Here is a 27,692-nt window from a genome sequence, read left to right on the forward strand (position 1 = left end):
CACCCAATTTGAAATTAATATATCGCAGAGAATTGGTTTCCACGCCAATCTTCACCAACGGAAAACAAGCAATGGAGTTGACATCAATGGCAGTATGTCGAGAAATATGAAATTTTAATTTATCGGATGTGACCGAGGCAGAGAAAGGCGAAATATGCAACCACTTCCTTTTAGAAACAGCACTTAAGTCACCATTAATGCCCGACCCAACAACTAAAAGTGGCGCTAGCAAGCGCGAATTAATTTTCATAATTGGAGGAGGGTCTAATGTTATCATTAGCATTGGCAGCATTATTGTTGCTTACAGCATTATCCGGAATTGAATTAGTACCTGTGGTACCTGCATCAGCATTATCATTATTGGGACTGGGTCTAATGTTAACATTAGCAATGGCAGCATTATTGCTGCTTTCAGCACTATCCGGCATTAAACTAGTACCTGTGGTACCTGCATCAGCACTATCATTTTTAGATGCGCTTTCTTTGTTATGTTGAATTTTATTCCTTCGTTTGAATTTTTTTTTTATTTTGCACTGTCTTCCATTCGTTTTGATTACCAACAACAGCGGGAGAAGATTGCGAAGAAGATTGCAAAGCAACGGCGTTAGAATTTGGCGTCACATTTGAAACATTGTTTACAAAAGCAGCATCGTTAGGCAACAACATCAACGGTGGTTGAGCAGCAGTACCAATACCAGCTGATAATACATCGGCAATAGCAGCGACGTCGACAGAGCCATGAGCACCCGTTGGGGCGCACGCAGAGGCTGGCTGCATTAATGAAGCAGAGTTTTTTTTGTTAACACTACAGAAACTTTCAAATTGTGTGAGCAATGGAGATAATAAAGAATTATTTTCGTTGAGCGTACAGTGTAAGTCACGAACCTCAGCTTGAAGAGAATCGGTTTTATGACGTAAGCACTCATTATCTTCGCGCAAATCAGTCACAGCAGAAAGAAGTTGAGTATTGACAATTTTCAACTCAGCAAAATTATTAACAATATCAGAGCGCGGAATTGGCATTTGCACTTGTGTGGCTTGATGTTGTTGTAACGACGACTCGTCTTGCTGAGCGGGAGCACACAAACCACAGATGTATATATTATCAGCATTATTAAGATGATTGAAATCGGCAGGCATGTTACCAACAACACAATTCATATGATAAATTTCTCTGCAATTTTCACACTGCACTGAAGTTTGAGCGCGCTCAACTCTGTGGCCACAGAAACAAGGCATATTAAATCAAATTTTAAAATATGATATGCACAGAAAAAAGGCAAACAAGAGTCAATGTCTCTAACATAATTTTTGCTTGTTAAGCGGCATTAAATAAAAAAGTTATAAACTCAAAAATTAAATTAACAAGTAAGGAAGGCTAAGTTCGGGTGTAACCGAACATTACATACTCAGTTGAGAGCCATGGAGACAAAATAAGGAAAATCACCATGTAGGAAAATGAACCTAGGGTAACCCTGGAATGTGGTTGTATGACATGTGTATCAAATGGAAGGTATTAAAGAGTATTTTAAAAGAGAGTAGGCCATAGTTCTATGGATGGACGCCATTTAGGGATATCGCCATAAAGGTGGACCAGGGCTGACTCTAGAATTTGTTTGTACGATATGGGTATCAAATAAAAGGTGGTAATGAGTATTTTAAAAGGGAATGGGCTTTAGTTCTATAGGCGAACGCCTTTTCGAGAAATGGCCATAAAGGTGGACCAGGGTTGACTCTAGAATTTGTTTGTACGATATGGCTATCAAATGAAAAGTGTTACTGAGCATTTTAACAGGGAGCGGGCCTTAGGTCTATCGGTGGACGCCTTTTCGAGATATCGCCATTAAGGTGGGCCAGGGGTGACTCTAGAATGTGTTTGTACGATATGGGTATCAAATGAAAGGTGGTAATGAGTATTTTAAAAGGGAATGGGCTTTAGTTCTATAGGCGAACGCCTTTTCGAGAAATGGCCATAAAGGTGGACCAGGGTTGACTCTAGAATTTGTTTGTACGATATGGCTATCAAATGAAAAGTGTTACTGAGCATTTTAACAGGGAGCGGGCCTTAGGTCTATCGGTGGACGCCTTTTCGAGATATCGCCATTAAGGTGGGCCAGGGGTGACTCTAGAATGTGTTTGTACGATATGGGTATCAAATGAAAGGTGTTAATGAGTATTTTCAAAGGGAGTGATCCTTAATTCCATAGGTGGACGCCGTTTCGAGATATCGCCATAAAGGTCGACCAGGGGTGACTCCAGAATGTGTTTGTACGATATGGGAATCAAATGAAAGGTGTTACTGAGCATTTTAAGAGGGAGTGGGCATTAGGTCTATAGGTGGACGCCTTTTCTAGATGTCGCCATTAGGGTGGGCCAGGGGTGACTCTAGAATGTTTGTACGATATGGGTATCAAACGAAAGGTGTTACTGAGCATTTTAAAAGGGAGTGGGCATTAGGTCTATAGGTGGACGCCATTTCGAAATATCGCCATTAGGGTTGGCCAGGGGTGACTCTAGAATGTGTTTTTACGGTATGGGTATCAAATGAAAGGTGGTAATGAGTATTTTAAAAGTGAGTAATCCTTAGTTCTATAGGTAGAAGCCTTTTCGAGATATCGCCATAAAGGTGGACCAGGGGTGACTCTAGAATGTTTGTACGATATGGGTATCAAACGAAAGGTGTTACTGAGCATTTTAAGAGGGAGTGGGCATTAGGTCCTATGGGTGGACGCCTTTTCGAGATATCGCCATTAGGGTGGGCCAGGGGTGACTCTAGAATGTGTTTGTACGATATGGGTATCAAACGAAAGGTGTTACTGAGCATTTTAAGAGGGAGTGGGCATTAGGTCTATAGGTGGACGCCTTTTCGAGATATCGCCATTAAGGTGGGCCAGGGGTGACTCTAGAATGTTTGTACGATATGGGGATCAAACGAAAGGTGTTACTGAGCATTTTAAGAGGGAGTGGGAATTAGGTTTATAGGTGGACGCCTTTTCGAGATATCGCAATTAGGGTGGGCCAGGGGTGACTCAAGAATGTTTGTACGATATGGGTATCAAATGAAAGGTGTTACTGAGCATTTTAAGAGGGAGTAGGCATTAGGTCTATAGGTGGACACCTTTTCGAGATATCGCCATTAGGGTGGGCCAGGGGTGACTCTAGAATGTTTGTACGATATGGGTATCAAACGAAAGGTGTTACTGAGCATTTTAGGAGGGAGTGGGCATTAGATCTATAGGTGGACGCCTTTTCGATATATCACCATTAGGGTGGGCCAAGGGTGACTCTAGAATGTTTGTACGATATGGGTATTAAACGAAAGGTGTTACTGAGCATTTTAAAGAGGGAGTGGGCACTAGGTCTACAGGTGGACGCCTTTTTGAGATATCGCCATTAGGGTGGGCCAGGGGTGACTCTAGAATGTTTGTATGATATGGGTAAATAACGAAAGGTGTTACTGAGCATTTTAAGAGGGAGTGGGCATTAGGTCTATAGGTGGACGCCTTTTCGAGATATCGCCATTAGGGTGGGCCAGGGGTGACTCTAGAATGTGTTTGTACGATATGGATATCAAATTAATGATATTGATGAGGGTTTTAAAAGCGAGTGGCCCTTAGATGTATATGTGAAGGCGTTTTCCCGATATCGACCAAAATGTGGACCAGGTGATCCAGAAAATCATCTGTCGGGTACTGCTAATTTATTTATATATGCAATACCACTAACAGTATTCCTGCCAAGATTCCAAACGCTGTTGATTTCGCCTTGTAGAACTTTTTAATTTTCTTCTACTTAATATGGTAGGTGTCACACCCATTTTACAAAGGTTTTTTCTAAAGTTATATTTTGCGCCAATAGACCAATCCAATTACCATGTTTCATCCCTTTTTTCGTAGTTGGTATATTATTATGGCATTTTTTCCGTTTTTCGTAATTTTCGATATCGAAAAAGTGGGCGTGGTCATAGGCGGATTACGGCCGTTTTTTACACCAATACAAAGTGAGTTCAGATAAGTACGTGAACTGAGTTTAGTAAAGATATATCGATTTTTGCTCAAGTTACCGTGTTAACGGCCGAGCGGAAGGACAGACGGTCGACTGTGTATAAAAACTGGGCGTGGCTTCAACCGATTTCGCCCTTTTTCACAGAAAACAGTTACCGTGCTAGAATCTAATCCTCTACCAAATTTCACAAGGATTGGTATATTTTTGTTCGACTTATGGCATTAAAAGTATCCTAGACAAATTAAATGAAAAAGGGCGGAGCCACGCCCATTTTGAAATTTTCTTTTATTTTTGTATTTTGTTACAATATGTCATTACTGGAGTTGAATGTTGACATAATTTACTTATATACTGTAAAGATATTAACTTTTTTTTTTAAATTTGAATTTAAAAAAAAAAAATTTTAAAAAGTGGACGTGGTCGTTCTCCGATTTTGCTAATTTTTATTAAGCAGACATATAGTAATAAGACTAACGTTGCTGCCAAATTTCATCATGATATCTTCAACGACTGCCTAATTACAGCTTGCAAAACTTCTAAATTACCTTCTTTTAAAAGTGGGCGGTGCCACGCCCATTGTCCAAAATTTTAATAGTTTTCTATTCTGCGTCATAAGTTCTACTCACCTACCAAGTTCCATCGCTTAATGCGTATTTGCTAATGAATTATCGCACTTTTTCGGTTTTTCGAAATTTTCGATATCGAAAAAGTGGGCGTGGTTATAGTCCGATATCGTTCATTTTAAATAGCGATCTGAGATGAGTGCTCAGGAACGTACATACCAAATTTCATCAAGATACCTCAAAATTTACTCAAGTTTTCGTGATAACGGACGGACGGACGGACATGGCTCAATCAAATTTTTTTCGATCCTGATGATTTTGATATATGGAAGTCTATATCTATCTCGATTCCTTTATATATGTACAACCAACCGTTATCCAATCAAACTTAATATACTCTGTGAGCTCTGCTCAACTGAGTATAAAAATAGAAGAAAAACTCAGAGCACGGAAAAAACACAACCGTTCACGGCGACGTACGCTTTACGCTTGTGTCAATATGGATATCAAATGAAAGCTGTTGATGAGTGCTATAGTACAGGATAATTTTCATACCTATTGGTGACTAGGGTCTCGAGATATAGGCCAAAACGTGGACCCGGGTACCCCTAGAATGTGTTTATACAATATGGATATCAAATGAAAGCTGTTGATGATTGCTATAGTACAGGATAATTTTCATACCTATTGGTGACTAGGGTCTCGAGATATAGGCCAAAACGTGGACCCGGGCACCCCTAGAATGTGTTTATACAATATGGATATCATATGAAAACTGTTGATGAGTGCTTTAGTACAGGGTAGTTTTCATACCTATTGGTGACTAGGGTCTCGAGATATAGGCCAAAACGTGGACCCGGGTACCCCTAGAATGTGTTTATACAATCTAATATATAAAATTCTTCTGTCACGGTTTTAGAGGCTGAACCCCTCCGAAACGGCTGAACCGATTCTCATTAAATTTTTTGAGCATATTGGGTAGGTCTGAGAATCGGCCAACGTCTACCTCCTTTTTCGCCACGTGCCTAGGGCCTTGAGATCAAATCGTGGTCCCGGTTACCCCTAGAATACGTTTATACAATATGGATATCAACTGAAAGCTGTTGATGAGTGCTATAGTACAGGATAATTTTCATACCCCTGGGTGACTAGGGTCTCGAGATGTAGGCCAACACGTGGACCCGGGTACCCCTAGAATGTGTTTATACAATATGGATATCAAATGAAAGCTGTTGATGAATACTATAGTACAGGATTATTTTCATACCTTTGGTGACTATGGTCTCGAGATATAGGCCAAAACGTGGGCCCGGGCACCCCTAGAATGTGTTTATACAATATGGATATCAGATGAAAGCTGTTTATGAGTGCTTTAGTACAGTAGTTTTCATACCTTTTGGTAACTAGTGTTTCGAGATAAAGGCCAAAACGTGGACCCGGGTACCCCTAGAATGTGTTTATACAATCTAATATATAAAATTCTTCTGTCACGGTTTTAGAGGCTGAACTCCTCCGAAACGGCTGAACCGATTTTCATGAAATTTTGTGAGCATATTGGGTAGGTCTGAGAATCGGCCAGCGTCTACCTTTTTTTTCGCTACCTGCAAAGGGTCTTGAGATCAAAACGTGGACCCTGGTACCCCTTGAATGTGTTTATACAATATGGATATCAAATGAAAGCTGTTGATAAGTGATATAGTACAGGATAACGCTCATACCTATTGGTGACTAGGTTCTCGAGATATAGGCCAAAACGTGGACCCGGGCACCCCTAGAATGTGTTTATACAATATGGATATCAAATGAAAGCTGTTGATGATTGCTATAGTACGGGATAACGTTCATACCTATTGGTGACTAGGGTCTCGATATATAGGCCAAAAAGTGGACCCGGGTACCCCTAGAATGTGTTTATACAATATGGATATCAAATGAAAGCTGTTGATGAGTGCTATAGTACAGGATAACGTTCATACCTATTGGTGACTAGGGTCTCGAGATATAGGCCAAAACGTGGACCCGGGCACCCCTAGAATGTGTTTATACAATATGGATATCAGATGAAAGCTGTTGATGAGTGCTTTAGTACAGGGTAGTTTTCATACCTATTGGTGACTCGGGTCTCGAGATATAGGCCAAAACGTGGACCCGGGTACCCCTAGAATGTGTTTAAACAATCCAATATATAAAATTCTTCTGTCACGGTTTTAGAGGCTGAACTCCTCCGAAACGGCTGAACCGATTCTCATAAAATTTTGTGAGCATATTGGGTAGGTCTGAGAATCGGCCAACGTCTACCATTTTTTTCGCTACGTGCCTAGGCTCTTGAGAACAAAACGTGGACACGGGTACCCCCAGAATATGTTTATACAATATGGATATCAAATGAAAGCTGGTGATGAGTGCTATAGTACAGGATAATTTCCATACCCCTGGGTGACTAAGGTCTCGAGATATAGGCCAAAGCGTGAACCCCGGTACCCCTAGAATGTGTTTAGACAATATGGATATCAGATGAAAGCTGTTGATGAGTGCTTTAGTACAGGGTAGTTTTCATACCTATTGGTGACTCGGGTCCCGATATATAGGCCAAAACGTGGACCCGGGTACCCCTAGAATGTATTTATAGAATATGGCTATCAAATGAAAGCTGTTGATGAGTGCTATAGTACAGGATAATTTTCATACAACTGGGAGGCTATGGTCTCGACATATAGCCAAAAACGTGGACCTGGGTACCCCTAGAATGTGTTTATACAGTATGGATATCATGAAAGCTGCTGGTGAGTGCTATAGTACAGGATAGATTTCATACAACTGGGAGGCTTGGGTCTCGAAATATAGCCCAAAACGTGAACCCAAGGCCAAGACGTGGACACGGGTACCCTAGGATTTGTTTATACAATCTAATATATTATATTCTCTGTCACGGTTTTAGAGGCTGAAATCCTCCGAAACGGCTGAACCGATTGTCATGAAATTTTGTGAGCATATTGGGTATATCTGAAAATCGGCCAACTTCTACCTTTTTTTTCGCTACGTGCCTAGGGTCTTGAGATCAAAACGTGGACCCGGGTACCCCTAGAATGTGTTTATACAATATGGATATCAGATGAAAGCTGTTGATGAGTGCTTTAGTACAGGATAGTTTTCATACCTTTTGGTGACTAGGGTCTCGAGATATGGGCCAAAACGTGGACCCGGGTACCCCTAGAATGTGTTTATACAATCTAATATATTATATTCTCTGTCACGGTTTTAGAGGCTGAACTTCTCCGAAACGGCTGAACCGATTCTCATGAAATTTTGTTAGCATATTGGGTAGGTCTGAGAATCGGGCAACGTGTACCATTTTTTTCGCTACGTGCCTAGGCTCTTGAGATCAAAACGTGGACCCGGGTACCCCTAGAATATGTTTATTCAATATGGATATCAGATGAAAACTGTTGATGATTGCTTTAGTACAGGGTAGTTTGCATACCCATTGGTGACTAGGGTCTCGAGATATAGGCCAAAACGTGGACCCGGGTACCCCTAGAATGTGCTTATACAATCTAATATATAAAATTCTTCCGGCACGGTTTTAGAGGCTAAACTCCTCCAAAACGGCTGAACCGATTCTCATGAAATTTTGTGAGCATATTGGGTAGGTCTGAGAATCGGCCAACGTCTACCTCTTTTTTCGCTACGTGCCTAGGGTCTTGAGATCAAAACGTGGTCCCGGGTACCCCTAGAATACGTTTATACAATATGGATATAAAATGAAAGCTGTTGATGGGTGCTATAGTACAGTATAATTTTCATAGCCCTGGGTGACTAGGGTCTCGAGATATAGGCCAACACGTGGACCCGAGTACCCCTAGAATGTGTTTATACAATATGGATATCAAATGAAAGCTGTTGATGAATACTATAATACAGGATTATTTTCATACCTATTGGTGACTAGGGTCTCGAAATATAGGCCAAACCGTGGACCCGGGCACCCCTAGAATGTGTGTATACAATATGGATATCAGACGAAAGCTGTTGATGAGTGCTTTAGTAGAGTAGTTTTCATACCTTTTGGTGACTAGGGTCTCGAGATATAAGCCAAAACGTGGACCCGTGTACCCCTAGAATGTGTTTATACAATCTAATATATAAAATTCTTCTGTCACGGTTTTAGAGGCTGAACTCCTCCGAAACGGCTGAACCAATTCTCATGAAATTTTTTGAGCATATTGGGTAGGTCTGAGAATCGGCCAACGTCTACCTTTTTTTTCGCTACGTGACAAGGGTCTTAAGGTCAAAACGTGGGCCCGGGTAGCCCTAGAATGTGTTAATACAATATGGATATCGAATGAAAGCTGTTGATGAGTGCTATAGTACGGCATAATTTTCATACCTATTGGTGACTAGGGTCTCGAGGTATAGGCCAAAACGTGGACCCGAGTACCCCTAGAATGTGTTTAGACAATATGTGTATCAAATGAAAGCTGTTGGTGCGTGATTTAGTAGGGGATAGTTTTCATACCCCTGGGTGACTACGGTCTCGAGATATAGGCCAAACTGTGGGCTCGTGAACGCCTAGATAGTGTTTTTACATTATGGATATGAAATGAAAGCTGTTGATGAGTGCTATAGTACAGGATAATTTTCATACCCCTGGGTGACTACGGTCTCGAGATATAGGCCAAAACGTGGACCCGGGTACCCCTAGAATGTGTTTATAGAATATGGATATCAAATGAGAGCTGTTGATGTGTGCTATAGGTTAGGTTAGGTTAGGTTCAAATGGCTGCCGTCCACATTGGAGCGGCACACTTAGGCCTTTATAGGCCCATTGTGAAACCACACGGATTTGTTCCTACTCTCCTAATCAAACCGCTCCGTTGAGTTTATGAAGCTAACTAAGCGTCGTGTATTGACCTCAGCTATATCAGTCAGATCTACGAGAAACATCTTGCCCATAAAACGTTGCCTTCTTCTACCGAGCGCTGGACATTCACAGAGTAGATGCCTAACAGTTTCAGGTTCTTCTACGTTGCCGCAGCTTCTACAATAATCATTAAATGGAGTGCCAATCCTTTCCGCATGCGGTCCAATACAAAAATCACCCGGAAGAAGACCTACAACCAAGGAAATATCCTTCTTACGGAGGGTGAGAAGCTCTTGCGATCTCTTCTCATTCCATTCCGGCCATGTGAGTTTTGTCGTGTGGCAGCTATCATGATGTTTCCACGTGGCTCCCGATTCCATCAGTAGAGCCTCGTTTATCGTGAGCTTGCAGGTGGAGAGCGGCATGCCCAACCTCTTCCAGGATGGCGAAAGTGGAAGGGATGTACCCTTTCTTGCAAGCTCATCCGCCATCTCATTACCTGGTATGCCCTTATGTCCCGGAACCCATACCAGATGCAGAGTAAACTGTTCAGCCATCACGTTAAGTGATCTGCGACAGCCTACTGCAGTTTCAGAATTAGCTGTGACAGAGTCAAAGGCTTTCAGTGCTGCCTGACTGTCTGAGAAAATATAAATGTGTTTCTGGGAGATTGCCTTCTCCCTAAGGCAGTCCACAGCGTCTTGTATGGCCGCAAGCTCGGCCTGAAATACGCTACAGTGATCCGGAAGGCGAAACGATCTTTGTATCCCCAATCGTTCCAAATAGACACCCCTTCCGATCCTGTTATCCAGTTTAGATCCATCTGTGTAGATCTGAATGCTGTTAGTGGGCCAATCAGAGTCATTCGCCCACTGTTCCCTCTCAGGGATTAATATCTCGTATCCCTTGTTAAAGTTGGTATGTGGTTTGCAGAAATCTGTCCATTCTGGTATGCAGAATCTGTCGAGAATTTCAGTATGTTTGCAGTGCGACTATGTCGTCAGTTTCCTCAGCCTGATAGCTGCACATGCTGCATATTTAATGCCTACTATATCTATGGGTAGTAGGTTCATAGCTTCCGTTGGCGTTGTGCGGATGGTTCCGCTTATGCATAGTAGTGCAGATCTTTGCACCTTTTGAAGAGCAAGAACCGTCGAGGATTTATTCAGGGCGGGCCACCATACCACCACCCCGTATAGCAATATTGGCCTAACTATGGCCGCCTATATCCAATGTACTATCATGGGGGACATACCCCATTTCCTTCCAATTGCCCCTTTACATGTGTAGAAGGCAACCGTAGCCTTACGGACACGTTCCGTGGTGTTTTGTGTCCAGTTCAATTTCTTATCAAGTGTGAGCCCTAGATAGTTGGCGGACTCACTTAACTTAAGCACTGTGTTTGCCAGCACTGGAGTTGAAAGACGTGGTATCTTATACCTCCTCGTAAAGAGCACCAGCTCCGTTTTACTTGGGTTCACACCCAGACCATTATCAACGGCCCATGCTTCGACCCTTCTTAATTCCACCTGCATCATATCGCAGAGCGTTTGTGGAAACTTCCCACTTATCACCAAAGCAAGGTCGCCAGCATATGCTATGGCTTTACAGCCCCTCCCCTCCTCCCTGTCCCTTAGCAGCTGATTCACCGTCAAGACCCACAGCAGAGGGGATAGGACTCCACCTTGGGGAGTTCCCCTACTGACGAACCTGCTCACCGATACCCCTGCAAGTTCTGCCCATACTACCCTGCATAGCAGCAATTGGTGCACAAAACCCACCAGCTGAGAATCGATGTCCAGATCAGTCAGTACCTTAATGATTGAGTCAGGTTTAATGTTATTGAACGCTCCTTCTATGTCTAGGAAGGCTGCCAGGCAGTATTCCTTGAAGGAGAACGATCTCTCTATGCACGATGTAATTTCGTGCAATGCCGTTTCGGTTTATTTACCCTTCATATAGGCGTGTTGTGCTTCAGAGAGTTGGTCATTCACTGCCTCCCTGATATGTGTTTCCTTCAGCCTCTCCATCACCTTTAGTTGAAACGGAGATAGACTGATGGGTCTGAAGTCCTTAGGCTTCGCGTGGCATGCCTTGCCTGCCTTGGGAATAAATACCACTTTAGATATTTTCCATATACTTGGGATGTGGTTTAGTGCCACGACACCTCCTATTATAGCATATAGCCAGCTAGTGCTGCATTCCAGTGACTGTTGCAGTTGTATAGGTGTAACTCCGTCCGGCCCTGGAGTTCTGAATGGTTCAAAAGATTGGATGGCCCAAGATATCTTCTCTCTTGTAATTAGGTTGTGCAGTATAGGTTGCACTGTTGCTTGCGTCAAGCTTTGTGTATCCCCTGGTTCGTTCCTAGCTGCACCTGGAAAGTGTGTATCCAGCAGTAAATCCAGCGTTTCCTCCCCAGTTTCGGTCCACGAACCATCAGGCCTTTGCAAGCATCCTGGGGCCGTATTAGCCGATCTGGAAAGTATTTTCCTGAGTCTACTCCCTTCAGACACTGTTTCCATGTTGCTACAGAAATCCCGCCAGGAGGATCTTTTGGCTTTCCTTAGCTCAAACTTATAATTTCTAAGATGTTCTTTATATGATGTATATTGGAACGATTTTCCGTCATCCCTTGTCAAAATTGGTTTTGAGACAAACCGGTTTCGGCGTTGTTCTTTATATACTTCCACCTTTATATACTTCTACCATGGTGGCTTCTTTTTACCCCTTTGAATTCTGTTGGGACAGATTTTATCTAGTGCCTTGCGGCATGCCCCCGTGAAGCTATTTACCAGTCTTTCCAGTTCTGGTATGTTACCTGGTGTTTCGGGTACGCTTTCAAGTGGCAATATCTTAACTAGTTCCCTATTGTATTCTTGGCAATTTGTATTTTTAATATTTCTGATGGCAGCGCTCCGCTTTTTCACCAAGCCTAAGTCGAATTGGATGTAACGATGGTTAGAGAATGAGTGGTCCTTAAGGACCCTCCAGTCTCTGACCAAATCTTCCGCATCTTCTGAGACTAAGGTGACATCGAGAACTTCCCTTCTTGTTTTTGTAATAAAGGTTGGTTCAGTTCCCCTATTACTTATGGTTAGTCTAGAGTTTAGGATGATATCAAAAAGTAACTCACCCCTTTCGTTTTCGTCATTACTCCCCCAGGCTCCTGGATGAGGACAATATCAGCTGCTCCTTTAGATGTCAGTCGGAGCAGCAGTGCAGCGGAAGCTGCTTTACTATGGTGCAGGTTTATCTGGAGGACCCGCACCAACATGGCACACTTCCTCTCCCTCCTTGAGCGTAGAGTTAGCCGCATCCTCCATCATCAGCTCCTCCTCCGTATAATGCAGGTGTAACCCGCCTATCCCCATGGATGAGGTAGACGAGGCGTAGCCGTCCCGCGTATCCGGCTCTCCCCCATCCGCCTTCGTAACCCCGTCCTCGTCGCTACATTCTTCTTCTTCTGGCTCCAACTCGGCTGCCATGTTCCTAGCGGCGTTGCCGTCGTTACTGTAGACCCTTACAGTCACGGTGTCTAAACCATAATTTATATCGCCTCCAGTTTCCTTCAATACTGTCAGCGATTCTTCATTCAGTAGGAGGACAGCCTAACGTGTGGCTCTGTCCCCCTTTTCCACGCTGAAAACTCTCCAGTTGGCGGCTGGCAGCGTCGGGTTGAGGATCCTTATCATACTGAATATCCTCTCTGGTTCAGCTGGTTTTGCCGGTAGCCACACCCTTGACGTGGCCGTGACGGTATGTCTTTGAAATCGACCGCCCTGAGCTTCGCCCCAGGGTAGACTTCACCTACAGACTCTACCGCCTTTTTGTATATGGCTGCGGACCTCTCGTCTCCGCATGCCACGACTTTGATACTACCCTGGAACCACCCCGCATCCTTGCATACCGGTTGCGGTCCAGAATTGCGCATAAGAACGTCCAGGGTGATATTCGACAGCTCGCTTTTCACCCATTTCCATTTGTCTTTTTTTATTGCACCGTCTTCCTGATTGTCGTCAAGGACCCCTAGTAGTGTGATATAGTACACGATAATTTTCATGCAACTGGGAGGCTAGGGTCTCGAGTTATAGCCCAAAACGTGGACCTGGGTACCCCTAGAATGTGTTTATACAGTATGGATATCATGAAAGCTGTCGATGAGTGCTATAGTACAGGATAATTTTCATACAACTGGGAGGCTATGATCTCGAGATATAGCCCAACACGTGGACTCGGGTAGCCCTAGAATGTGTTTATACAATATGGATATCAAATGAAAGCTGCTGATGAGTGCTATAGTACAGGATAATTTTCATACTTATTGGTGACTATGGTCTCGAGATATAGGCCAAAGCGTGGACCCGGGTACCCCTAGAATGTGTATATACAATCTAATATATAAAATTCTTCTGTCACGGTATTAGAGGCTGAACTCCTCCGAAACGGCTGAACCGATTCTCATGAAATTTTGTGAGCATATTGGGTAGGTCTGAGAATCGGCCAGCGTCTACCCCTTTTTTCGCTACGTGCCTAGGCTCTTGAGATCAAAACATGGACTTGAATACGTTTATACAATATGGATATCAAATGAAAGCTGTTGATGAGTGCTATTGTACAGGATAATTTTCATACCCCTGGGTGACTAGGGTCTCGAGATATAGGCCAATACGGGGACCCGGGTACCTATAGAATGTGTTTATACGATATGGATATCAAATGAAAGCTGTTGATGAGTACTATATTACAGGATAATTTTCATACCTATTGGTGACTAGGGTCTCGAGATATAGGTCAAAACGTGGACCCGGGCACCCCTAGAATGTGTTTATACAATATGGATATCAGATGAAAGCTGTTGATGAGTGCTTTGGTACAGGGTAGTTTTCATACCTTTTGGTGACTAGGGTCTCGAGATATAGGCCATAACGTGGACCCGGGTATCCCTAGAATGTGCTTATACAATCTAATATATAAAATTCTTCTGTCACGGTTTTAGAGGCTGAACTCCTCCGAAACGTCTGAACCGATTCTCATGAAATTTGGTGAGCATATTGGGTAGGTCTGAGAATCGGCCAACGTCTACCTTTTTTTTCGCTACGTGCCTAGGGTTTTGAGATCAAAACGTGGACACGGGTATCCCTAAAATTTGTTTATACAATATGAATATCAAATGAAAGATGTTGATGAGTGCTATAGTACACGATAATTTTCATACCTATTGGTGACTAGGGTCTCGAGATATAGGCCAAAACGTGGACCCGGGCACCCCTAGAATGTGTTTATACAATATGTATATCAAATGAAAGCTGTTGATGCGTGATTTAGTAGAGGGTAGTTTTCATACCCCTGGGTGACTAGGGTCTCGAGATATATGCCAAAATGTGGTTTCGTGAACGCCTAGATAGTGTTTTTACATTATGGATATCAAATGAAAGCTGTGGTTGGGCGCTATAGTACAGGATAATTTTCATACCCCTGGGTGACTACGGTCTTGAGATATAGGCCAAAACGTGGACCCGGGTACCCCTAGAATGTGTTTATAAAATATGGATATCAAATGAAAGCTGTTGATGAGTGCTATAGTACAGGCTAATTTTCATACAACTGGGAGGCTAGCGTCTCGAGATATAGCCCAAAACGTGGACCCGAGTACCCCTAGAATGTGTTTATACAGTATGGATATCATGAAAGCTGTTGATGAGTGCTATAGTACAGGATAGTTTTCATACAACTGGGACGCTAGGGTCTCGAGATATAGCCCAAAACGTGGACCCGGGTACCCGTAGAATGTGTTTATACAATATGGATATCAAATGAAAGCTCTTGCTGAGTGCTATAGTACAGGATAATCTTCATACAACTGGGAGGCTAGAGTCTCTAGATATAGCCAAAAACGTGGACCCGGTTACCCCTAGAATGTGTTTATACAATATGTATATCAGATGAAAGCTGTTGATGAGTGCTATAGTACAGGATAATTTTCAAACAACTGGGAGGCTAGGGTCTCGAGATATAGCCCAAAACGTGGACCCGGGTACCCCTAGAATGTGTTTATACAATATGGATATCAAATGAAAACTGTTGATGAGTGCTATAGTACAGGACAATTTTCATACAACTAGGAGGCTAGGGCTTCGAGATATAGCCCAGAACGTGATGAGTGCTATAGTACAGGATAATTTTCATACAACTGGGAGGCTAGGGTATCGAGATATAGCCCAAAACGAGGACCCGGATACACCTAGAATGTGTTTTTACATTATGGGTATCAAATTGAAGCTGTTGATGTGTGCTATAATACAGAGTAAGTTTTACGCCGCTGAGTGACTAGGGTCTCGAGATATACGCCAAAAAAAAGGATATCAAATACCCCTAGAATGTGTGTATTATGGATATCAAATGAAAGCTGTTGATGTGTGCTATAATACAGAGTAAGTTTTACGCCGCTGAGTGACTAGGGTCTCGAGATATACGCCAAAACAATATGGATACCAAAAATACCCCTAGAATGTATGTGTATTATGGATATGAAATGAAAGCTGTTGCTGAGAGCTCCAAAGTTCATTGTGAAATTCAATTTAGTCGCATCAACCTGCCAAAACTAATAAATATGCATGCGAAGCCGAAATAAAGACAAGAATTAATAATACCGACATACCTATTTACATACGTCCTATCCGATTTGCCTGAAATTTCGTATATAAATGCCAATATTAGTATTTACGATGCTTTTTTCCGATAAGTATACCAGAGACTGTCTGGGACTGGGATTAGGACTAGGACTAGGACATTATGGATATCAAATGAAAGCTGTTGATGAGTGCTATAGCACAGGATAATTTTCATACAACTGGGAGGCTAGGGTCTCGATATATAGCCCAAAACGTGGACCCGGGTACCCCTAGAATGTGTTTATACAATATGGATATCAAATGAAAGCTGTTGATGAGTGCTATAGTACAGGATAATTTTCATACAACTAGGAGGCTAGGGTTTCGAGATATAGCCCTAAACGTGGACCCGGGTACCCGTAGAATGTGTTTATACAATATGGATATCAAATGAAAGCTGTTGATGAGTGCTATATGGTGCCCCCCATAAATTCAGAAAACAGAAATTCAGAAATACACTTTTTCAGAAAACTTTAGTCAGAACCCTTTTTTCAGAAAGATAAAATTCTGAAGTCAAAACTCAGAAGTCAAATTTCAGAAATCATTATTCAGAAGTGAAGTTTCAGAAGTCAAAATTAAGAAGTCAAATTTCAGAAGTCAAATTTCAGAAGCCAAATTTCAGAAGTCAAAATTCAGACGTCAAAATTCAGAAAGTAATCAGAATACAGAAAAAACATTAAATTTTTCCCAAAATTCAGAAAAGTGTATTTATTTGGAAGGTATTATGTATAAAGAACAAGTAGTACAATCTAAAATTTTAAATTGTGTGCAATGGCAGGCATGTAATTAATTAAATCATTTTCGCGTTCATCTTTTTCAAATGAATTTACAATACTAAACAAACGCTGATCGAAGTCTTTGTATTTTTTCTTGCGTTTTCGATATGGCTCACCTCCAAGTGAAAATTGCTGTAGTTTTGTTTTTGTTATTGCCTGTTCGTTTTTTATTTTATTTATGAAATTAAATATGTTAGGGTATGTCCCAAATGCATTTCGAAGGGCGTTGTGCGACCCTTCGATGGAATTATTTGTTTGGGCTTCACCCAAACGACTTCTTCTGACGTTGCTGTATTCCAGGAAGTGGCAATCCAATATAAGTTACCTCGAAATAATTTAGTAAGTTTTATATTTCGGAATTGTATTCCTTTTCTTCGTTATCCACATAAAATTCCAGTTCAGATATCAATCCGAATGCATCGATCACCATTTCCTCTGGAACAAATGCAAGTGCTAATAAATATTTTAAATTCATCGCGAAAATTGAAAAATTTGTATAACTCTTTTGCAGCCCTAATGATTGGATATGTCTCCAAATGATTTTGGAAAAGTGGAAAAAACATCTATGAATTAATGCTTCGTGAAACGAGTTTTTTTACTGAATTAATTGCCGCCTTCTCGAAATCCAACATCAAATATTTAGGTTAAAATTAGTTTCTTTGTTCTAATAAAGTCTTCATTATGATATTATATGTTTCTTGTTTTTTGTTACATACTAGTACATATACCAAGGGAACTATTAAACCATTTACACCTCCTGCAAATAATAGAATTTCAATAGAATCGAGAACTGTATTCAAATATATACATATAAAGGAAACACTTGTCATGCAATGTATATAATTGGGAAAAAAGTGGAGGAACAACAGAAAATGTGCCGTACATATGAATCGAGGAGCAACTTGCTGAAAATTTAAAATTTTCTTCTGTGGAAAAAATGATTAGCCTTTGATAATTTGGCCCACTGTCATATAGCAAAAATTGTTTTCCATCTATTGTTTTGATAAACTCATTTTCAAGAACGAGTTCTTTGAGATTATTAGGATTTTTCGGAACGAAATTTAAAGCACGTGTTCGCCTGACGGTGCGCATCATTTGATCGACTGAAGGGAGGATCGGTCTAACAGCTACATTTGCATTTGATATAATCTGTCCTACAATATCTCTCGAGGTACGACACTCTTCAGTAGCTTTTCGTTTTAAGTCTTTTGCCAATCGATAACATTCCACGTTGTTATATCGAATTAATCTGGCACCATAATTCGATTCACTTTTTTTACTAAAACATATTCACGAAAGTGAAAAAATCCATCTAAGAAAATTTACAATAACATGAAAAAGTGATGATAAAAATAAAGTCAGTGATCATACATTAAAAATGGATTAGTAGTTTATACTTAAAATATATCAAAACTGAAAAACCAAACAATTAAGTAATCAGAAGGCAGAAAGACATTTATAACTTAAAATTTGGAAAATAACCAGATGGCTGAAAAAAATTTCAGAAGTCAAATTTCAGAAGTCAAAATTCAGAAAGTAATCAGACAGCAAAAAAAACATAAAATTTTGCGCAAAATTTAATGTTTTTGCTGTCTGATTACTTTCTGAATTTTGACTTCGGAAGTTTGACTTCTGAATATTGACTTCTGAATTTTGACTTCTGAAATTTGACTTCTGAAATTTGACTTCTGAAATTTGACTTCTGCAATTTTGATTTCTGAATTTTTGTTTCTACACTGAACCAAAAAAATACTAAAAACCACGTAAAGTTAACATTTTTTGTTTACAATTCTCAACTGAAATAAAAAAATGTTAATTTTATCATTTCGACTCTATCATTTTTACGTGAAATTTATGTGTATGAAACACGTACAATTAACATGGCGATCATGTATTATTGATATGGTACTCATGTATAATTAACATGACGATCATGTATTATTGATATGATACTCATGTATAATTAACATGATATTTATGTATATGTACATGAAACACGTACAATTAACATGACGATCATGTATTATTGATATGATACTCATGTATAATTAACATGATATTTATATATATGTACATGAAACACGTACAATTAACATGACGATCATGTATTATTGATATGATACTCATGCATAATTAACATGATATTTATGTATATGTACATGAAACACGTACAATTAACATGACGATCATGTATTATTGATATGATACTCATGTATAATTAACATGATATTTATGTATATGTACATGAAACACGTACAATTAACATGACGATAATGTATTATTGATATGATACTCATGCATAATTAACATGATATTTATGTAATACTCACGTAGAGCAACGTTGAAACAACATTTTAAAAATGTTAATTGGAAATTATACTTACGTGAAAGTAACGTTAAATATACATTAAAAACTGTTGATTTGAAATGAAGATGACATCAAATTAAAATTATTTTTAGTATATTTATTATTATTTTTCAATTCAATAAAATTTATTTTTTTATAATAAATAGGCACTTGTTTAATATTTTTTTTAATGAATAAACAGGAACTAAAAATTCTTATTTCTAATGACAGGAGTTCCTTCGTTAATGTAGTACAAATGAATAGGTGGACTTGTAAAAAATTCAACATTTTTTAATTCAATAACATTCTTTTTACAACCAACTTTGTACGATTGATAGTGCTCTAAGAATCCAATAATTTCATGTTTATAGACCAGAAAGTAAGCCTCATTATTGACACTAATAACAATTTCTTTTATTTCATATAGTTCAATGACTTCTTCAGTAGTTTTTGTTAAAAAATAGGCATTTTTATACGTCGTCCCCTTAAAGTTGACTAATTTGGCTTTAATATTATTCGTGAACATTGATTCAAAAGTTTGAAAGTTCACGATATTTTTAAAATAACTGCAATCTTTAATTCGAAAATGCTCAGTTTTATCATATTGCGTTTGGCTTGGAAACCCTTTGTTATGGGCCCTAATAAATGCTGTAAACTTTAAAGATGCCTTCATGCTTAGACCGTATGTTATATTTTTTCTGGAAGTATTACTTCTTGCATACATTTTTGCTTCCTTGTGTTTAGATTCGAATCGAAAAGTCCATAAGTACTTAAGAGGACCTAATTGTTTAATGACACGCACATAATGTGTTAAGAAGTGAAATTTAGGTTTAAGGGATTTGTGAAACAATTCCAAATACATTTCATTATGCGATTTTATTAAAGACTCTAACTTAATTAAAGAATTTGTATCAAAAGAACTGCTATGTATCATGTCAATAATTTTGAGGAGTGTTAAAAAAAATAACCAACATTCGTCGTCGTCTGGAATACGATTTCCTATTATTAGAGGAAGAAAATGTACAAACGTCATCATTTCTCTAGCGGACATTTTGAGGTTACCACTAGAGAGGTGAGTTAATTCAAAAGGAGGGGACAAATTTCCAATTTCCGTTTCACCGTAGTTAAACATTTGCTTTCTGTAGTTAAATGCTTCAAGGGAAAATAATTTCTTTTGAATTATGAAGTATTTTAGAATTTCACAAATATCATTTTTACAAACTCCCTCGAACAAATCGTGTACTATATGTACCGCAAAATTTGTTGTAGCATGAAAAGATGTTAAATCATTAAACAAGCAATTCAATTTTATTCCAGTTAGCTTAACGTCGTTAGTCACTAATGCCGCATTATAATTTTTCTCAGACCTGATGAAGTCTGTATACTCCACGCAATCTAAATGCATCTCAGCTTTGCTTCTCATACAGAATCGGCAATAATAATTGGAATTAAATGAAGTTGTAAACACAAGAATGTCATTCAAGCCTAAATTATCCCCAAGAATATTACACAATACAAAGTATATTTTTTTAGTACAATTTTTTAAATTAAGTTCTAAACCGTCTTCTTCAAGAGATTTGAATATATCAATTAGAGGTTTCATAAAAGGCTCATTACCAAACTTTTTTTGTTCTTTGCTTTTGAAGTAAGCTGCTACAAATATATAGTTTAAATTAGATAACAGATATTGCGGCAAAGTTGGAAATATATAATAAACACCACATATTTGATCTGCATTTGCATGACTACCCAACGGATTATTAATTTCAAAGCTATCCATGTAAACAAAAAACGGTAATACCGTTTTACCAACAAAAAACTTTAACTTCTCTTTAAATGAAGCTGAGTTTATGAAATGCGTAATCGAGGATGAATTAAATAGGTAATTTATATTATTTAAAGTAATTTCCAGAACTGATGGTAATTCGAAAAATTTTCTAATTTGAAATTTAATCGGCATAATGCAGCCAAACACATTACCTGCTTCTATTGTTGGTCTATTATTTAATATAACTTCACACATTTCATTGTTTATATTAAAAAACTGTGGTTTTGAAAATTCGTCTGATCGTTCAACGATTTTTAAAAACTTATATTCAGTTTGAACGTCTTTGAACGGGTTTTCGCAAAAATTAACAAATTCTATAATATCTTTTCTCTATCTTCAGGAGTATAGCTAAGAAGTTTATTTTTCAATGGCTCCACAACGCTAGAAATTATAGCAGATGCACTTTCCTGAATCGATAGAACGTCTTTTCTGCTTATGTTGCTCTTAGTATGTAAATCTAATAAAAACGATTGACATTTTTTTGATACATTTAACTTACTTTCTTTCATTTCGTCCGTATTGTTACAAGGTCTGTCTGAGTCTGCTATTTGAGCAACTATTCTAGAGCTGTCGTTTACAAAAGGTAAATCAGTCTTAGTTCTTTTAGATTCTGGTAGTGTTAGCTCACTTTCGATAAAATGTTTCAAATGGTTTTGGGTATGCCTCTTAAAGCAATACAGGTTTGAAAATAGTTGATTACAATTTGAAAAAGTACATCGAAAGCCACTATTGAGCATCTTTAAAGTGTTTAAGTAATATTGAGAGTTCAATAAAAACTCTATCACAAGCAAAACATTTTACTTCTTTACTCATTTTTTATTTATGATTTAAAGAAGGTCAAAAATTCACATAAAGCTGAGCTTTTTAGGTCATAGATCGTTGTTATCTTGTAAATTTGTTTTTGCAAAAAATACCATATTAAAGATGACTCTTTTGGATACTCTAAGTTAAATACATGAAATATCTTAAAGCAAATGTCTAAAGCAGCTATAAATGTGTGAAACTTTTGTATAGTTCCGTCATAGTTTATATAAAATTCAGTTAAGCTTTTTATATCTGGACCCACTACAATGAGATACGGTTGAATTTTTTCTTTCCTGTGTATCGATTTTTTTTCCTTCTCTGCGTACGTAAATTCCAGATCATTTATATTGGTAATATATATAATACAACTGTTCATAGCATCTCGAATAGTAGTTTTACAAGTAACACGCTTTCCATCAATTTCTGCGACGTATCGTGATGTGGGTTTCAATACAGCATTTAGCAGCATAATCAAAATGCAATCTTTGGAATCTACATATGTATGTACATACATAATAGAAAAAATGTTTCAGCCTAAGAAGTGTCTTATAAATGTGAAAACATAAATATGAAGGTACACTGACGGTCATAAAGATTTGCACAAGGACTTTTTTGATATTGAGCTTTACTTTATATTGGTTTTCGTACATGTTTTTATAAAGAAATAGTGAAAATTATTTTGCTTAAGCAAAACTAGGTGAAAACAGCAAAAAATTCCTTGCGCAAATCTTTATGACAGCCAGTGTAAGTATATAGTAATGATACTCACTGTCGTTAACGCATTCTTTGCTTACTAACGCAAAGAGATCTCCATAATGTTTATCCCTCAACAAATCTTTATAAAGTTCGCACAGTTGGCTCCGCACATCTATCCAATTATTTATTAGATGAAACGTTTCTTCTGGGTATATTTTTTGAAAATCGAAATCGAGCTACATATGTATGTACATAAATTAAATGAAAAATATGCTTGTGTTAGTGTAAGAACGTTAATGTGTTTTGGAAACTTTTAGTACGTACAAATTTTGGTCCTGTAGCTTGCTTGTAGAATGGCCACTCTTCCAGGATAGATTTCAAGTCTTTTAAGTGACGTATATCATTAACACGGTATTTATATGTCTCGCTCCATAAATTGATTGCATCGCCTTCGTCACCACTCATATACTTCATTTTATTCTTAAGTGAAATGTAATTAGTGGAGCAGAGTGTTTCCTTATCAGATGCATTCTCTTCCTCTGACGTGGTGCTTTCAAGTTTTAAGCGCTTGCGATTTAAGTTATTGAAGCGATTGTATAAAACACCAGATGCATTGGTTTTCCGTCCGGCCTTGCGAGATATGGTAATATATTTCCTTATTTCCTGTCGGAAAAATTTCTACAATTTCTTCAGCCAATTTATTCATATGATACGGACGTGGTATTATGTACTTTCGTGAATTAGAATCGAAGAAGTTTTCCACAATAATGTTAAGCAATCTTTTTCTATCATCCATATCCAACTTTTTCTTCATTTGATACAAGCTTAGTAGAGATTGGCCGCTTTTTGAGTTTTTTCACCATGTCAGTTACATTCTGCAAGAAAATTAAGTTTAAAGAATATCCACAGCTTCCAATCAACCCTTACCGTAACTTTCGCCGAATTGGAATTGCTAGCTGGTGAGTGAAGAGGCTGATTTTCAAGCCAATTTTGTACATTTGAGTTCATACTAAGAGTCGAAAGAGATTCTTCTGGAAACTAAAACAGAAAATTGTTAATATTAAAACACAATATACTATTTAAAACTTTATAAAGAAATATATTACGTTCTTGTGTTTCCAAAGCCCAATTTTTTCCCTAAGTTCTGCTCTATAACCTATATTTTCGTTGCCTGGAAATGCCAACGCCAAGTCGTCACAGTTTATGTACTTTAACCGGTCATATGTGATTCCACAAGTTTTATTTGGATTAGTTAAAACATGATTAGTTAAAAAAGATTTTTATTATAAATAAGATAAACCATTACCATAAAACTTGTCGTAAGCGGCTTCTACATTCATCTCTTTCAATAAGTTTTTTAAACGCTGGTCCTCTCCTGATTGAGTTTGGACAGCCTACGCAAAAAATATCATGCTATGCATTTAGATCAGTCAATGTCATTACAGCTTTAAAGTCCTCCAGAGCAGCAGTACCAGCGAAAAATATGCCTTGCTACTGCTCCGGCTCTGAACATGAACAGAGTTAGGAGCAGAGCCGTAGCACAAAAAAGGGATAGAACTTTTTAGGCTCTGCATTTTTCCTGCTGTTTGCCCCGCTCAAAAACGCGACGTTGTTCACAGCCTAAGGAATGCTATCACTGTATAGGCTACGGCTCTGATCTATGCTCCATACATTGAATAGCATTTTCAATGGATGGCCTTCAAATTAACCAAATAAAAAAGAAGTTGTTTATAAAAAATCACTTCTTACCAGTTGCAAATTTCCACACGGAGCACCTTGCGTCACAATCTCAGCATTCTTACAAATTTGTACAAGTGATTCTTCTAGAAAGAATTCCTGCCCAGCGTTATTCATTGCCAGCGAAACGTTTTCGCCAAGTAACATGCAATTATCACTCATTTTCTCTTCGCCTTGTTCTTTAATCAATACTCTCACTTTTTATACTTTTAAAATGAGTACACAGCGATTTAATTCGATTTCCTATGGAACAAGCGTTTTTTAAGAAATATTATGTGAAATTTTTTATTAACATGAAAGACTGATTTAACAGTTTTCATATCAATTTGGCGGAAAGCTGATACTTTGATAATTTGCAATATTAGATGGTGAAATGCTTTATTAACATCAAAGACTGATTTAACAGTTTTCATATAAATTTGACGTGAAAGCTGTTACTTTGATAATTTGCAATGTTAGATGGTGAAATGTTTTATTAACATGAAAGACTGATTTAACAGTTTTCATATCAATTTGATGTGAAAGCTGGTACTTTGATCAATTTCAATGTTAGATGGTGAAATGTTTTATCAACATGAAAGACTGATTTAACAGTTTTCATATCAATTTGACGTGAAAGCTGTTACTTTGATAATTTTCAATGTTAGATGGTGAAATGTTTTATTAACATGAGAAATTGATATGACAATTTAATACATGACAAGGTTGATTTAATAGTTATCATATTGTCACGGATATTAGCATCACTAAGGCCATGCTAAGCGGTATTTACGTCAATAATCAAATCATGTATACACATATATAAGGCAGCCGAGAGATGTCACACACAGATGCATTTAATTATACGCCTATGTGTGTGCGAGAGACTGTAAACTACAAACTCACATACATTTGAGAGACGCTGAAAAGTAGACAATTGTAAACAAGTAGAAACTATATGAGAACTATAAACACACGAAATAGTTGGTAAGTTCTGGAAATAGAAGAGCCTAGATGTATGCAGCGTAAACTATAAAAAGCGGCGCAAGCGAGTAAGAAGTAATTCAGTTTGATTTGAGTTGTCAAGCAGTTTCGATTCAGACGCTATCTAGCGAGCTATAGCAGTATTATTTTGGATAGTAGAGTTTCATTTGAGCTATCAATCAGTTTGGTTATTAAGCAAGCTATTCGTTGCACAGTTTGAGTGTTATTGTGAAGTACTTTAATAAAGGCCATTTTTCCATTATTCAATATTGGAGTTATTTATTCAACAGTTTAGTGATTCGAACTTAGCAGAAGAAGGGCAAATAAGAGGATTTGCTAGTAAATTCGTTACAATTGGTGTCAGAAGAGGAATTGTTGAATAAATTCCGAAGATTGGGAATACAACTTGGACATGGCAAAGTTCAGTGAATTGAAGATCCAGCAACTAAAAAATGAGTTGGAGACCCGTGGATTAAATACAACCGGCAATAAGATCGAACTTCAAGCACGGCTACGAGAGGTAATGGAGTCGCAAGGAATTGATGTGGACGAGTTTGTCTTTTATCCTGATGGGGACGAAACAACAACAAAAATTGAAGAGAAAAACGAAACATCGCAGACAGTTACAAACACAGACTTGAACATGATATTGGCTGCAATATCGGCACAAGTATCCGAAATGTCATCTCAAATATCCACCAACATGTCATCACAACTGGAAGAACAAACGACAAATATAACATCCCAACTGGAAGAACAAAAGACAAATATAACATCCCAACTGGAGTCACAGAAGACATATATGGCATCCCAACTGGAATCACAGGAGGCACGTATTTCAGAAATGACGTCGCAAGTGTCATCTCAACTGGAAGACCAAAAGACATATATGGCATCTCAATTGGAAGCGCAAGAAGCACGTATATCTGAAATGTCGGCAGAAATTTTGGAACAGGTATCATCAAAACTGGAAGCGCAGGATGCAAAAATGGCTCAATTTCAGGCAGAAGTAGATGATTTAAAAGGTCGTATGGAGCAGTTACAACTAAATCGCCCAGCTGTTTCAGCGAGTAATCCAAAGGTGAAGACACCATCCTTTGACGGTTCTGTTCCTTTTCAGGTCTTTAAGCTACAGTTTGAGAAGACCGCAGCAGTGAACCAATGGAATGCGGAAGATAAAGTTGCTGCATTGTTCGTGGCATTGAAGAGGCCAGCAGCGTAAATCCTACAGACGATTCCCGAAGGAGAGCGGAACAATTATGAAGCATTGATGGCTGCTGTAGAACGACGTTATGGAAGCGAGCATAGGAGACAGATATACCAAATGGAGTTGCTGAACCGCTTCCAGAGGCCTGGTGAAACATTGCAAGAGTTTGCGTCGGATATTGAAAGGCTAGCACATTTAGCGAATGCTAATCTAAAAATCTAAACAACAAAACTGAAGGCCTTATTGAGATCATCTAAGGATAAAGGTGACATTTTGGACAATCCTGGAGTGTACTCAATCACTTGCTCTCATATAAATGACGACGGAGTAGAATGCGGTGCAAAGTACATAGGCCAATCGACGCGCACTGTACGAATCAGGTTCAATGAGCATTTAAAATACATACAAAGTATTGAGCCGAAAAGTGGCATCGCCGAACATGCATTATCGAATCAACACTCGATAAGTGAAGACGACTGTAAATTAATTAAAATAGAATCTAATATCAGTAGATTAAATATTTTAGAATCCCTACATATTTATGTAAATAAAAGTGTGTCAGTGAATCGTGATAGTGGCCCACTGTATACAAATCTTTACTCAGCTTTCCATTAAACTTCGTTTGATCCATATTTTGTTATTACTTAATTTTGTTGTTGTATTATACTCTCTTTATGTCTTTTTGCTTTTTCATTGTATTAGCCGATAATATTTGACAAATTTGGATAGGCTTACTTTGTTACTTTGTTATTTCTGTTGACAATGGTTAGTTGAAAACTAGCAACTGAAGAAGACACCACGCGAGTGTTGAAACATTTGTTTTGTTAAAATAAAAAACAAAAAAACTTAAACGACTAAAAGGTGTTGTTTCACTTTCTTTACAGTGTCGAAAGTCGTTTAGCACTCAAAAATAATTTAATTTAATTGAATTAAATAATTAAATATATTTGTTTTTTCAGCTTGAATTAAAGGAAAGTCTTCACTATGTTTAGTAAAATTTCATATGGAAACATCCTAAAATTTTCTATTTTATACTAATAAAATAAAACAAAAATATGGTCATTTTTTCGATGAATTTTGGTCCCAAATGAAAACATGGTATAGCAACCGTGCTCGCTTTACCGAAAATGTCTCACTTGTAGATACGAGGTTAACGAATAAACGGGACGATGTGTATATGCATATTATGCATGATAAGTTTCTTCATAGGTATATTGTAATTTATTCTGTG

General features: G+C 38.4%; 1 long non-coding RNA gene across 1 annotated transcript; it reads right to left on the minus strand.

The window, feature by feature from the left end:
• Window positions 1-22,244: 22,244 nt before the first annotated feature.
• On the minus strand, window positions 22,245-23,105 carry LOC137241736 (uncharacterized). The gene is made up of 3 exons (XR_010950021.1): window positions 22,879-23,105; window positions 22,628-22,790; window positions 22,245-22,350 (listed from the first exon to the last, which is right to left on the minus strand). It is a non-coding gene; the product is annotated as an uncharacterized lncRNA (long non-coding RNA).
• Between the last annotated feature and the right edge of the window lie 4,587 nt (window positions 23,106-27,692).

The sequence above is a fragment of the Eurosta solidaginis genome, chromosome 1 (genome assembly GCF_040869045.1).
Source record: "Eurosta solidaginis isolate ZX-2024a chromosome 1, ASM4086904v1, whole genome shotgun sequence".
NCBI classification, from domain to species: Eukaryota; Metazoa; Arthropoda; class Insecta; order Diptera; family Tephritidae; genus Eurosta; species Eurosta solidaginis.